Source organism: Triticum aestivum, chromosome 3A, assembly GCF_018294505.1.
Source record: "Triticum aestivum cultivar Chinese Spring chromosome 3A, IWGSC CS RefSeq v2.1, whole genome shotgun sequence".
In the NCBI taxonomy this organism is placed as follows: domain Eukaryota; kingdom Viridiplantae; phylum Streptophyta; class Magnoliopsida; order Poales; family Poaceae; genus Triticum; species Triticum aestivum.
The window spans coordinates 27,771,580-27,787,267 of NC_057800.1; positions in this window are offsets into that span (position 1 = coordinate 27,771,580).

Below are 15,688 nucleotides of genomic sequence, written 5' to 3' on the forward strand. Positions count from 1 at the left end.
CGAAAACCTTTTTCCTTTACCAGATTTAAGGGGTAGTTTGCCCTGCGCCATGCGACCTTTGCATATTTAATCATATGGTAAATTATTATGCTATAAATTCAAACTTACAAGACATGTTGAATCAAACCTGACAGAAAACCTTGATGCCACTCATGGTGTGGGTTGTAAAATTCAATTGCTACACCTTTGATTGGATGATTGTGGATTGTCCAAGTCGCCACCTAACCTTCCATGTTTAATGATTTGGTAAATTAGCACATCGATTCACTATTTCAAGTCACGTTGAATCAAACCTGACATAAAACCTTGATTTGACTCATTGTGTCGATTGTTAAATTCATTTGGTACATCCTTCTTGATCGGATGGTTGTGGATTGTCAGAGTCGCCAAGGTCAGTAATCCAACAATAAAGATAGATCCGGAAATTTGAAGTTGTTCATGGTCGAAGCATGTGAATCCAGTTCCATCTTACATTATCTCCAAGTTGATTTGTATAATTAGGGAAGTTTATGTCTTTTATCATTTTGATTGCATCATTTTAAAACTAAGAGTATCTATATCCCAGTTGAAAAGGTCACACATACCCTTCCAAAGTTCATCATTTAACTTACAATGCACTTGGAGATAACGCCCTTAAAAATGAGCCATAAAGTATAATATATGAAATCAAAGATTTCTCTGATCTTTTGGTAACTACAATGAGACATATTTGTAAATTGTTCATGATGGTTTGTCAAATGGCCCACATAGTACATGCATCAAATGAAACATACACACACATTTGTAATTAGTTCATGATGGTTTGGTTCCTTCTTTTTTCTTGCCCCATAGGATTTCACATGGATTCCTATGTGTTGTTGGCATATCACATGGATTTGCAATCTACAATGACATACACAGATGCAAATGTCCATATATGTTACCAAAACATTAGATATCTATAAGTAAGATGAGGGGATATGTTTCTTGTTTAGTTCGAGATGGGGTGGTGGATATATATTTGTCTCGATGCAATGTGTGCAGGTACTTTAAATTTGGAGAGGATTTTTCACAAATCACGAACTATTGGGGTCGAATTGCACAGAACACCCACTCTCTGGTTTTTTTTTTGTTCAAAAAAACATCATCTATTTGTGTAATCCACTGCAGATAGGCCTAACACATCATTTGATCTTGTTGACCTGATTCCTAACAAGTGGGCCCTACTTGTAATTCACATGAACCAAAAAAACGTGCAGCACTAGCCGGCTCGGGCTAACTAAAACATCTAATATCTCATAAAACTATGGTTAAACGAGTCATATTTTTGCAGACCAATACTCATTACATATATGATTTACTGGAATTTTTGTATCCTTTAAAATGTTGAATTATGAAAAAGAAGTCAGTTGAGCCAACAAGCTACCAATGTCTCCAAAACTTGTGGTCCAAGAAAGCTAATAAAAACTCAAATTAGTACTAGGTATATGTAATATTTACTAACTCTGTTAGTTTTTGTAAATGTTAAGTTCTAAACCAAAAACTATAATGAGCAACTAAAATTGTATGGCTGGCTGGTATGACCCTTTTTGGCACATGCGCAGTTTAAAACTTGATCCGCTCCTCTAAAATCATGTCAATGTGCTCAAACAATGTATGAATTAGACCCAGCTCAAAGAGTTACACCAATAGATGATTTTTGTGCAACAAACCTGAAAAGTAGGTGTTTTGTTCAAAATCAACCCCAATAGTTGGTGGTTTATGCAATTTCCTCTAAACTAGGGTTTAGCCATAACCATGTAAAACAACTTATATGTTGGTCTCCACCTAAGGGAGTGTATCATGGTTTTGGATATTGGAAGCGGTTTGCCGTCCGACCATGAGATTCGAACTACCTGTTACAATGTACTCCCTCCGTTCCATAATGTAGTGCGTATAGATTTTTTTTGAATGTCAAACTTTGACCATGTTTAGAGGGAAAAATATTTATATTTAGAAAAGCAAATGTATTTCAACAAATACATCATGACATAAATATTCATATTGTATATGTAGTTGAGTTGTATAATCAATTAAGTTATTGTGTTCATTGGCATCGTGGCAAGACTAGCTGCATATTGCTTGGCTAGCTTACGCGTAACTTTCGAACTACATTGTCCATTTGTTTCAATACTTATAGGCGGGTGACATACACATTAGATAAAACATAAATACATTAGTACATTGTTCATGATGGTTTATCAAATGGCTCATATTCTCTCTTGGCCTTTACTTCTGTTACGAAACACCAAGATGATGTCCATATTAGATGACAATCCACAAAATTACTTTAAATTTAACTAAGCAAACTATTCGCAAAAAAAACAAGACAATAGAAAAAAAGGAAACCTCTTGCTCACGTCCATCGCGTAGTTGTAGCACAAATGAGAGCTAGGCGATACATGGTTTGATCATGCTCCACAGTCGATTAGTATGTGAAAGTTTCAATGTGCACAATCAGTGAGACAATGCAATATGGAATTGGATACCATATAAATTGTTTATTGTTAGAAATAACTTGATATTGGGGCAACTAGCCACTCCGTTCCTAGTTAGATTTGGCATCGACCTTAGATCATTACAAAATCTAGCATTTGGCCTACATCACGGACGATCTTTAAATATAGAAGCTAAACATGTTGAAGTTTTTCTAAACAACACTTCGATGGCACAAAGAGCTAATAGAGTAGACTTGCCTGAAAATCATGTGCTTGTTTCTTTCCCGTTGTCTTTCATTCCGAGTTGCTTTTGGCATATATCATGGATTTTCCATCTACATTCAAATACATAAATACTAACAATGATTTATGTCACCAACATGTAAAATATGGATAAAGTGATATCACAAATTCTATTGCTTGCTCAGGTGAAGATTGTGTTGTTGATCTATATACAGGAGAATGCGGAAGCACTATGCACATATACGTAAAGATTTATGGATTATCCATTTGCACTGCTTTTATTAATTATTCATAGTAAATAACTTAGAAGACACACATTTGTGACACATCGTTAGTGGCACACCGGTGCCCTCGCGTGCATCTCCACTGCTCCTTCTTGACGGAGAAGAGAAGGAGGAGGTGACAGAGAAGTGCACGGGAGCGGGAGACATGCCGTGGCCACATGTCTGCCGAGATGCCCACTTGCCCAGTGTCAGCTGAGCACGAAACTACTGGGTGTCGCGATGCTGAAGCGTGGCTTCAGGCCGCAATGGGGCCCAAATGAAGCGGGATAGAGGGTTGTCATGGGGGACGGGATCGCCTGGTGGTCACCGCGGCGGTGGCCATCACATGGGTGGAAATAGTTCGGTCCTCTGGGGGACCCACGATGCATCTGGGCCCACCTGTCGGTGGGCACGGGCCCGCTGATCGTGACCGTGCATGCGTACGCCAGACTATTTGTTTAGTCGTGTATAGAACCGAAGCGAGTGAGACGATTGTCGTGTTGTGTGATGCCGGATGGCATGTGCAGACACAATGATGGGCACATTCAGCACATGTCATGGGCCCTCGTGCTAGCATTCGTTCCCGATAAAGGCCACTGGGCTCTTCAGTGCCAAGTCCATACCGTTCAGACCACTGTTACCCCATTCTCTCACTCATTGTCAAAGTTTGTCTAAAAAAAGAGTTAAAAGCACTGGGAGTCCTAAAACTTGTGCCAGATGTGATGATTTGGTCCTACAACTTGCAAATGACCCTACCCCTAAAACTTGCACCCAATGTGTAACTTTGTTCCTGGACCAATCACAGAGCGACAACTGGACTCGTCGGGCCCAAGCCGGTCAGCGCGCGCATTTTTGCAAATACCCCCTGCCTGTGCTTGTAATCAATAACGCCGCATTTGTGGCGAGAGGGCCTAGACTGCTTCCTGCTCCCCAGCGTCTGATCTGGTCTTGAGATGTAGAGATGTGTTAGTTTCTTATCAGGTCGTGTCTATTGTAGTAAATTTCCTCGATGGTTGTGTTATTGTGTGATGTATGTGATGGTATCATCTTGTTATCATCATCAATGGGAAGTTAGTAATCTGATTTTAAACATGCCTGCTTGCTCGTCTGATCTCAGTAAACGTTTTGGTTAACTGATAGATATATCCCTCAACTTTTTGGTTGTATTTTTGATGGTAAACGTGCCACTAAATCTGATGAACTTGACGTTCATATGCCCCTGTTCAGTTCAATCTGCCCCCTGCCCACCTTGTATAATTCTAGTACTGCTACCTCATATTTTTTGATGGTTGCTCTCCCAATTCTTACATGCATGGAAAGGAAGATGGTGGATTGGATCACCGTCTCTTCTTTGGCTGCCATGACTTTTGTAATCAAGAACTACAGTCGTGTGTGCTTTTGAATGCGAATCTATTTGAATGTGAAGTTTCAGATTTTCTGTCCATTTATTGCTGGAGGGTGTCCCATAAACAAGTATAGGGATCTGGAGATATGCTTCTACATCTCCTATTTGTTTATCGAATACTAGGTATATGTTGGAACGGAGGTACACTAGTAGAAAAAGGGCCTATTGTCCCGGTTGGTGAGGGTCTTTAGTCCCGGTTCATGAACCGGGACTAAAGGGTCGGTACTAATGCCCTGACGCCTTTAGTCCCGGTTCAATCCAGAACCGGGACAGAAGGGCCTCCGCGTGGCCTGTCCCCTGAGCCCAGGCAGGAGGGCCTTTGGTCCTGGTTGGTGGCACCAACCGGGACCAATAGGCATCCACGCGTCAGCGTTTATGTGGCTGTGGTTTTTGTTTTTTTTTTGAAGGGGGGGGGGTTTGGGGGGTTTTGGGGGGTTAATTTGGGTGTTTCATATATTGTGCTATAGCTAGCTAATTAATAGAGAGAAGTGTCCTCTCTTTTGTCCGTGCTTGGTCGACGCTACGTACCATACATACATACGTATAGAGAGGACTAGCTAGACACGCTAGCTAGCTAGTAAGCAAATAGAAGATCGTCATGAACATATATGCATACAGAGAGAAGTGATATCGACCACCTCTCCTTCTCCGAGAGATTGGTCGAACAAACAAGTTCTCGTATATCTATCCGACACTACCGGCTACATATATACAATAATTATCTTTTACAAATATATAACCTCCTAAAATACGGACGCGTGGTCCACATAGTATTCTCCGTCTTCAGCGATCACGTGGTCAAGAAAGAATGCCGCCAATTCCTCTTGAATTGCTCGCATGCGATCTGGTGCTAGGAGTTCATCCCGCATCCGAAACATCTAATTTTAAGAAGGGGGTCAATACATATATATATATATATATATATATATATATATATATATATATATATATATATATATATATATATATATATATATATATATATATGAATGAATGAAACTCAACACAAATGATGGTAATAAAATAAAATTGTGAATATTGTTATTTACGCACTTCATCCGGAGGGCTAGAAAAAAGAACAAAGACGAGAAACATCGAGAGGGCATCACTTCCTTCTGCGATTATGTCCCTCAACAACGCTTCTTGTGCTTCGTCTCGGGGGGTGTCCATAGTTTCTACAAATATTTACAACATGGCAATTATTATTCAAACATGACAGATATGGATATATTAGTGGCAAACGTAGAACTAGCTAGCTAATCACAATAAGGAATCATATTAGTGGCCTCGACGCTGCTTCTCTAGGGTTTGGGGTGGCCTCGACAACGCTTCAAGGAGTAGGGGGTGGCCTCGAGAACGCTTCAAGCTAGGAGGGGGTAATATCGACCCCCCCCACGTGTTGAAGCTCTCGGGGGGGGGGGGGGGTCGGTGTTGAATAGTACATCTATGTCCCACAAGTGACGTGGGCATCGACGCCCACAAGCTATTGGATTTCTTCAATACTTTGACACTATAGGAACCCTCGACCCTGAAACCTTCGACCCTTGACCCCTTAACGACCCTCGACCCTTTATCCGAGTTCCCGACCCTCGACCCCTCGGCGATCCTCGACACCCTCGTTATATCGACAACGACACAACATACATATACATGGGAAAATAATGTTATCGGGGAGGGGGTATCGGTACCCCCCCCCCTCGTGTCAAAGTTTCTTCTTTCTCCTCTATTCCTTTCTTTCTTCTTCTCCTCTTCTTTTCTTCTTATCCCTCGAGAAAGGAAAATAAGGAAAAGGAAGAAAAGAGGAAGAAGGAAGAAGGAAGAAGAAGAAGAAAAAAAAGAAGAAAAAAAAAGAGGAGAAGAAGAAAAGAATAGAGGAGAAGAAGAAAAAATAGAATTTTTTTTTCTTCTTCTCCTCTATTCTTTTCTTCTTCTCCTCTTCTTTTTCTTCTTTTTTCTTCTTCTTATTTATTTCTCCTCTTCTTCCTATCCCCTCTTCTTCTCCTTTCTTCCTCTTCTTTTTTCCTTTTTCCTCTCATTCTTTTTCTTCTTCTTGTATTGCTTGTTTTTTTTAAAATAATGTTCAAATAAAAATCTATGAACAGAAAACATATATATACACAGAGAACATATATACATTTTTATAAAAATGCAAAAAACAAAAAAATCTAAAAGAAAGACATATAAATAGATATACACATATACATATATACTCATACATATACACACATAATCAGGAAAAAAACTATATTTGCAAAAAAAAGGGGGGAAGAGGGGGCGGTGCCGGCCCTGACCAAAGCGGCGCGGGGCGAGGCAGAGGCTACGGCGAGGCAGAGGCGACGGCGAGGCAGAGGCGGGGCGGCGACGGCGTCGGGACGGCGCGGCCGGGATGGCCCGCGGCGACGGCGTCGGAGCGGCGCGGGGTGGCGACGGCGTCGGGGCGGCGCGGGGTGGCGACGGCGTCGGGGCGGGCGCGGGGTGGCGACGGCGTCTGGGCTCGAGGGCGCGGCCGGCGACGGCGTGGGCTCGGGGGCATGGGCGACGGCGACGGCGACGGCGGCGGGGCAGCCTGGCGGCGTCGTCGGGGGGCAAATGCGCGATGAAACTGAAAATTTTCACAAGTGTTGTTTATATACACTGAGCATTAGTCCCGGTTGGTGGCACCAACCGGGACTAATGCCCCCCTTTAGTCCCGGTTGGTGCCACCAACCGGGACCAAAGGCCAATTTTCAGCAGCCCAAAGGGCGGGAAGCGGCGGCCTTTGGTCCCGGTTGGTGGCACCAACCGGGAGTAAAGTGGGGCATTAGTCCCGGTTGGTGCCACCAACCGGGACCAAAGGCCCCCTTTAGTCCCGGTTGGTGCCACCAACCGGGACCAAAGGCCTTGTGCTGCCCCGCGCCAAATGTTTAGTCCCACCTCGCAAGTTGAGAGGGAGCCACACCAGTTTATAAGGTGCGGTGCGGCTCCCCTCTCGAGCTCCTCTCTAAAGCAGGCTTTCGGGCCTAACTCTGCCATCTGTGCCTGTGGGCCTACTGGGCCTTCCACGGGCCTGAATCTTGGCCAATAGGGTTTCTAGTCGTATTCAGGCCGTGTTGGCCCAGTAGGTGGCATTTTTTTTGTTTTTTTGTTTTATTTGTTGCTTTATTTATTTTATTTTGGTTTTGGTTTATTTTTCTTTTGGTCTTTTGCTTTATTTTTAAATTCTTTTTGCCTTTAGTTTTAGAAAAATTATAAACTTTCTGTTAGTGCCATTTGTTTTCAAGTCTGAAAACTCTTTTTTTGTTTTCTTTGTTGCTTTATTTATTTTATTTTGTTTCTACTTACAACAAAATACTTATTGTTGCTATTTTTATTTTTATTTCAGTTTTTTGTTCTGTTTTCTGCATTATTTAGTTTTTGTTGTTTTTTGCTTTATTTTTTAATTCTTTTTGCTTTTAGTTTTAGAAAAATTATAAACTTTCTGTTAGTGCCATTAGTTTTCAAATCTGAAAACTCTTTTTTATTTCCTTTGTTGCTTTATTTATTTGAAAACCTTAAGTAGTGTGGCTCGGGCATTCCATCGAACACCTTGTGTGCATAGGAGGTGAGCTAGAGCAGCACCAAGCCCTCTCCCCCTCGGCCAGAAAAAACAGAGCAGTGTGCTCTGCTCTTGCGCGAGGGGCTATATATAGGCACCACTATTGGTCCCGGTTGGTGGCATGAACCGGGACTAAAGGTAACCCTTTTGGTCCCGGTTCATGCCACCAACCGGGACCAATAGTGGTGGGTCAGGAGCCAGGACCATTGGTCCCGGTTCGTCCCACCAACCGGGACCAAAAGGTCCGGACGAACCGGGACCAATGGCCCACGTGGCCCGGCCGGCCCCTTGGGCTCACGAACCGGGGCAAATAGCTCCATTGGTCCCGGTTCTGGATTGAACCGGGACTAATGGGCTAAACTGGACTGGACGAAAGCCCTGTTTTCTACTAGTGGTAGTAGAAGTTACAAGCCAATGTCTTCTGTATCTTCTTTGGCGTATCCATGAGCTATGGAATTATGGCTGTTCCAAGTGTAACTGGTTTGGCAGTATCATATGATGTTTTCTTTACTGACTCCTGTGTTTGTGGGTTTTGGACTCCAAATGGAATGGGAAATATCTGCACTCTGTTGAAGGATTAATAAACTTTGTGATTCCACTGTAGTTTAAGTTTAATTACAAATCTGAGATAGCTGTAGCGAGCTGAATCAGTGTAGTTGTGTCTTGTAATAGGCATTTGTTAGAGTATTAAGCAGCGCACAATCTTTTTTATCAACTGTAGCATCTTATATAGACTGAATTATTTCAAGTAATTGTTACTCTTCTGCACAAAATTTTGTCCAGATCACTTTCTCAGCGATGTTCTCTTATCAGTTTCCTTGTGGCATGCATATTCTCCATGTCCATCCATCAGGCCATCAGTATTATAAAGTCTCTAGTATCCATCACAGCATCACTCAAGCGTGAAGATATATCTCAGCTCATTACAACTGAACCAAATATAAATATATCGGCATTAGATTCCCAAGACTGAAAAAACAAATGATCTATCAGACGCAGAGCATTTTCTTACCTATTTACAAAACACTAAGCTAATTGCTATTTACTCAAGTTTAAACTTTCAGGTATGGTTTAGTCAACGTGCAATTACATTTTACAATTCTCCAAGTTGTTCATGCTATGATCCTGTTCATTGTAGCAGAGTATTTCAGATCAGAACTACACTATTTATCTTCTGTTTTAGAGGAAAAACAGATGAAGTATGTTTATGTTTCTACTAACTTTAACATTCTAGAGTGCAGGCTCTTTGAGGAGCCCTCTGCTCAGCAAGGTTGAGTTGCTGGCTATTTTTTTTGTCACAGTATGTGAGACAGACGCCATCCAGAGATTAAGCAACATCTGTCTGCATTTGATAAGTGACTTGTCGAGTTTATGGGGCTTTGCTTCTTGTAGTTGGCTTGCCATGACACTCAACAGAACATACTTTTTCTCACGAGCATGCCTATGTTTCTCTTGTCGTTCTTCGAAGTCCCAGTTGGAGTCAGGAAAAGACTGGACTTTTATCGATCGCGATTCTTTTGGCAGGGTGATGAACTAAAAAGAAAATACCTCTAGCTAAATGGGATATCATCTGTAGACCGAAAGACCAAGGGGGTCTTGGTATTGAGAGTCTTCAAGTTAAAAACAGATGCCTTCTCAGTAAGTGGTTGTGGAAGTTGCCGAGTGAGACTGATGCCATGTGGGTGCAAATCCTTCGTAACAAGTATCTTCAGACCAAAACTTTGTCTCAGGTGACAATAAGGCCGACTGACTCGCCTTTCTGGAAAGGACTTATAAAAGTCAAACAATCCCTGTTTAATAGGACAAAGTTTATTATTGGTAACGGTGCTAGTACACGTTTTTGGGAGGATACTTGGCTCGGAGAGACACCCTTAGCCATTCAATACCCGTCTTTATATCGTATTCTTCAATGACGTGAGGTGTTCGTTGAAACGGTATTTCAATCTATCCCCCTTAATATTCAGTTCAGACGGCCGCTAGCGGGCAATCGTTGGGAAGAATGGCTCCGTCTAGTAAATAGACTGAGGGAGGTTCAGCTTTCTCAACAACCCAATGAATTACGCTGGAAGCTTACTAGGTCTGGAGTATTCACAGTTAAATCAATGTATATTGATGTTATCAATTCGAGCTTCATTCCTAGCTCCAAGTATGTTTGGGCTGTCAAAGTTCCATTGAAAATAAAAGTGTTTATGTGGTTTGTCCATAAACAAGTTATTTTAACCAAGGACAACTTGACAAAGCGTAATTAGACAGGTCCTACTAGGTGTAGTTTCTGTGATCGGGATGAGACGATCAAACACCTTTTTCTTGATTGCCTGCTAGCCAAAGTTTTATGGCGGACGGTCCATATTTCTTTTAATATTACTCTACCGAATTCTGTCAACACGTTATTTGAGACGTGGCTTAACGGGATACAGCCCGACTTAGCGAGACATATTCGCGTAGGAGTCTGCGCCTTGCTGTGGACTATCTGGAATTGCAGAAATGATTTGATTTTTAACAGGACAACAAGCATTCATTTTTTACAGGTTATTTTCCGAGCCACGACATTGATCAGTTCGTGGTCGCTACTCACTCCGACGGAGGCCAGGGAGCATTTGGTTACTGGATCTATTTGCTGGGAGATGGTAGCTCGGGATATTTTCAACCGGTTTGGGTGGTGGTCATGTAATAGGATAGGCAATTAGTTTACCTATCTCTCTGTTTTTGCCAGCCGGTTGCGGCGTTCTTTATTTGGCTAGTTTGTATTCTAGTTTTTCTGACTCTGCGTGAGCTCTTTTTTTGCCGTTGGGAGACTTCTAGACTTTCAGACCTGTTTGGAACATATTTATTTGTTTAATAAGAGGGTCGTATGCATCGCTCTGATGCAGAGGCCGGGGCATCCCCTTTTTGAAAAAAAAACAGAACACACTTTTTAAGGATACGTGTAGCTGTAAATTCCTCATTGATGGGAGTAATCTTACTCCACGAATATAGATACAGTAGATAATTTAGACCCTTCATTCCTTTATTTACAGCTTTAGGTATTACTCAGACAATACAATATTGCCTGCAGTTCTTTGTTTATATTTTAAGTGTTAGGCAGATGGTCAAGGTATAGCATGCAATATTGTGTGATTGGTCAGGAACGTGCGCTGTGACCGGCTCGGGCCCGACGAGTCCAGTTGTCACTCTGTGATTGGTTCAGGACCAAAGTTGCAAGTTTTAGAACTGGGTAGGGTCATTTTACAAGTTGTAGGACCAAATCATCGCATCTCCGACAAGTTCTAGGACTTCCAGTGCTTTTAACTAAAAAAAACTCATTGTCAAAGTAATTAATTTGTTTGTTCATCTCGTGGCCGCCGGACAGGCTTAGTTAGTACTAATTGATTGTGGTCATCAACCGAAGCACAGTGATCTGCCCCTTGCGGCCTCCAAGGAGGCACCACTTTTGTATGGATCTAGACATCTAGTTGTTGATGATAAGGTCGTACTATATCAGTACTATGTGCACCAAAAATACATCCAACATATAGTTGAGAGTGGAGTACATATGTAGGATTAGAGATTTAGACAGAAAAACATTGCTATTTTTCTCCACCTCTGCGTCGCAGCACGTGCCTGCAACAACTAAAATCAACAACTAAAATCACTTTAGCTCAAGTAAGGTAACAAAAGAAAAAACGAGAGGTGGCATTCCTCTTGCTCTATAAGATTTTACATGTTCATCATTTCGTTTGTAGCACAAATAAATAAAAAGGCAATGCCACTTCTCTTTTGGTTCAAGAAAGACTCGTTGCATCTTGCCATGAGCTTAAAGCTAGCATCAAGGGCCGTTTAAGTGTCCTTAGCGACATTCTTCTCCATATCCTTGATGCGGTCACATCAAAGCTCACGATGAATTAGTGAATCGTTGGCATATATCTCAAGTTGGCGGATTCAATCATCGATGGCACGGGGATGAGGTGTAGTTGGAGTCTGCAAGAACTTTCTTTCGTCTCAGGGGCTGCACGGTGATGCGGGCGCCAATGATGAACTTACTGCGGGGATAGAGGTCAAGGGAAATCTTGCCCTCGTTTCTTTCCCCGTGTCTCTTATTCCTACCTTTCGTTGGCACATATCGTGGATTTATCATCTACATTCACACTCATAAATGCAGATAAATATATGCGTTACTAAAGTGTAAAATATGGACAAGTGAGATGAGAGAGTGTATTGCTTGCTCCAATGAAGATTTGGTAATGGATATATATAAGAGGAAGCAAAAGCACGTTCAGCAACCGTTCGTCATGGAGTGAAGCTAGCGAGTGGGCCCTTGTACGTGCTGCCCTGGCCGCTGGGCATATCAAGCACATGCCCATCTCCAACGGCGACCCGTAAATTTTCTCCCGTATCGTCCGGGGACAGAAGGAGGGACCAGTACATGGACATGGATGCGAGAGGCCGCCATCCAACCGTAACCGTAAACATTTTGACAACAATTCAAACTAACCGGACAAAATTCATGCAAACACGGTTGGATTTCATATAAACATGACATATTTCATATGAACCGGATGAAAACGTTTACATTTTGAACATATTATAATTAAAAATGTAAAACTATGTGCACGTAAGGTCGTGTGGAGCTCCACTCCCATGACATGGATATACTACACTAGTCTATGGCCGGTCGCGGCGGATCCCTTTGTCTTCCCTATGTCCGGCAGGCCGCCCACCAGACTGCCGGCAGCCCCGGAGGTATATGCTTTAGCGCAAAGGGCAGGTTGCTTCCCCACCACTCATCAGAGTGGAACTGCCGGCTGATGCTTCAGCCAGAGGGGAAGCGGGGGGCGCATCCGCTTGCGTGGAGCCCAGGCGAGGGTCGATGATGGTCTGCGCTAAAGAAACAGACAAGACATCCGCTGTGTACGCCGGCGTCGCCTTGGCAGTGGCCTTCATGGGACCCAAGTGGCAGCGGCCTCCCGTGTTCTAATTCATCTTGTTGATGGCAGCGGGCTCGGACATGCGGGCCTCTATCTCGTCTATGTCCGCGCAGCCGGATTCTTTCTCTGTCAGCATGGGGCGGCTACCGCGGATGGCGCGGTACGACACGACATCGTTGACAACAGCGATGATGACTGTGCCGCCGTGCTTCCCACTGTGTCGGCCTGGAGCAACTTGCCATTCCTCCGCGAGCTGGCTTGAAGTGGGAGTTGCTGAACCACGCGCTGGATTGGCGCGTCAACTTGCTCCGTCGGGCTAGGCCAGAGAGGTGGTGCAGCAAGCTACCTCGCTTTTATCCGCCGGGCTCGGCGGGCCACCCTGCCGGCTTTTATGCCGGACAACTGCTCTTCCTGCTCACCGGATGCCATCGGAAAGGGTGGTGAAAATGGTGGACATTGGAGATGGGGAGCGACGGTCAGGTGCGATTCTAGCCCGGCATCTGGCCTTGCTTAAATAGAGGACAGATGAGAGGAGCTTGCCCGGCGTCTAGCCTCGTTTAAATAGAAGGCGGATGAGAGAGGAGCTTGCCCGATGTTGCGTTTAATGCCGGCGCGCTTGTGAATGGACGTGTGGCCAGAGTAGTTTTCTCAGCTTCCACCCGGGTTTAATGGAGACATTTGAATGTGACGAGGAGACATGTTTAGCAAGGCGTGCAGCGGGCGGCACTCTCGGCCGACGTGCCGCTTCAATAGTGGAGGCAGTGAGAGGTCGCGTCCGGCCTGAGCCGCGTTCAAAGTGGAGCGGTGCGCTCTATTAACGCGGGCAGCTGGCAATGGGCGGCAAGCGTGCGTGGACGGGGGAGGGGTATTTGGTTGGTCAGGGCGGTTAGAAGCGGGTGTGCCAGCGGTCCAGACTCCCACAAAGCTCCCTCACATTTGTTTTCGGTTTGCGGAAAAAAATACGTCTGGACCACGCCGCGGATCAAGACAGATCCATGTTGGATGACTTCGGCTGTCCGGACAGCATGATACGGATGGATGCGGGGTGTTTGAAAGTTGGCGTTAGAGATGCCCTGACCTGCCATGGGCACTATTAGCATTTGTTTTGGAGCGAGCGCAGCTATTAATGCAAGTGTTAAGTTCCTTCCGTTCAGACCATTGTTACTCTTTGTGAGTATCAACTGAGCCGATATTCCTCACCATCAAAGTAATTTGTGTGTTCATTTCGTTGGTCGTCGGTCATGCTTAATTAATTAATTGCTTGGTGTTATAGTGTATATAATTTTCATTTGGAGCAGCGATCCGTTGAAACATACACTTTTCTTTTACGAAAAGGATCACATTTATTATAAAAGTTTATCGGGAGTACAAAGCTTCATAAATATAATAAATATAATATCGTGATTTTGAGACCACTAGTGCCGCCAGAACAAGCCACCGGTGTGCCGTTGTAGTCGCTTACCTCCCGGAGTTGACTTGACCTTGTCGATAACAGTCGGAAAGTCTTGATGGGTAGACACCTCACGATCTTCATGCTGTTCTTTTGTGGGGGCGTCAGTGCAGCCACCCTTTTTGGAAAAAGATTGTAGGACTTCGTTTCTTTTCATGTCTCTTGGCTAGTTGTGGTGCATGCGCGTGACAGCCAGGTGTTGTTACTGTTTGTGCTTAGAACCAGTTTAACCTGTTCGTTTTCGTTTTTGGTTTCGCACACGGGTGCTTTTTCTTCTTTTTTGTTTTGTTCTCTATTTCTTTGAGAGCAGAACCTGATCCATTGTTTGTATCGAATGGAAAAAAGGGGTTGACAACACGGATATGTTTTGGTTGTTTCTTTTCATATGTCTCCTATTCCTACATATTGTCGGCATGTATTGTTTGGTTTTCTGGTCATTCTCTCGTATGTTGATGTGAATTTGCCATCTACATTGACAAACATAAATCCAAAATAAAGATGTGTGTTAGTGTAAATTGAGGATAAATGAGACGGGAGTCCGTTTTTGAGTGAATATGGGATGTGGATCTATCATTCATATATGCGAGAAAGCGAAAGCAGTATCTATAGACGAGGAAATAGTAATTCATCTATTTGCCCTGAATGAGTCCGAACATATTTGGTTGCATGCACGTGCAAGGCTCATTGAGCGGCATGCGACAACTTTTCCCTTGACTAGATTCAAGATGCAACTTGCCGCATGCACCGACCATCGCATGTTTAATCATTTTGTAAATTGTCTTATAAATTCATTGTTGCAAGACACGATGAATCAAACCTGACAAAAAACCTTGACGTGACTCATGGCGTGGATTGTTAAATACATTTGCTACATCCTTGATCAAATGATTAATGGCTTTCCAAGTGGCCACCTGACCTTCGCATGTTTAATCATTTGGTAAATCATCATATAGAATTCATTGTTGCAAGACATGTTGAATCAAACCTGACAGGAAACCTTGATGAAACACATGGTGTGGGTTGCTATGTTCATTTGCTACATCCGTGATTGGGTGGTTACGGATTGTCTGACTGGCCAAGACGGCATTCCAATGACAAAGGTAGATGCCAATATTTCAAGTGGATCGCGATCGAAGCATGTGATTCCCGTTCCATGTTACAGTGTCTTGAAGTTGATTTGTATAATTAATAAATCTGAAGTCTTCATCATGGTGATTGCATCCTTGATTGTGGTCATCAACTGGAGCACAACGATCTGCCCCTTGTGGTCTCCAAGGAGGCACCACTAGTTGTTGATGATAACCTCGCACTATAGTAGTAGTACTATGAAAACTACACCCAACATATAGTCCATAGGTGGAGTACATATATAGGAATAAGGATATAGACAACA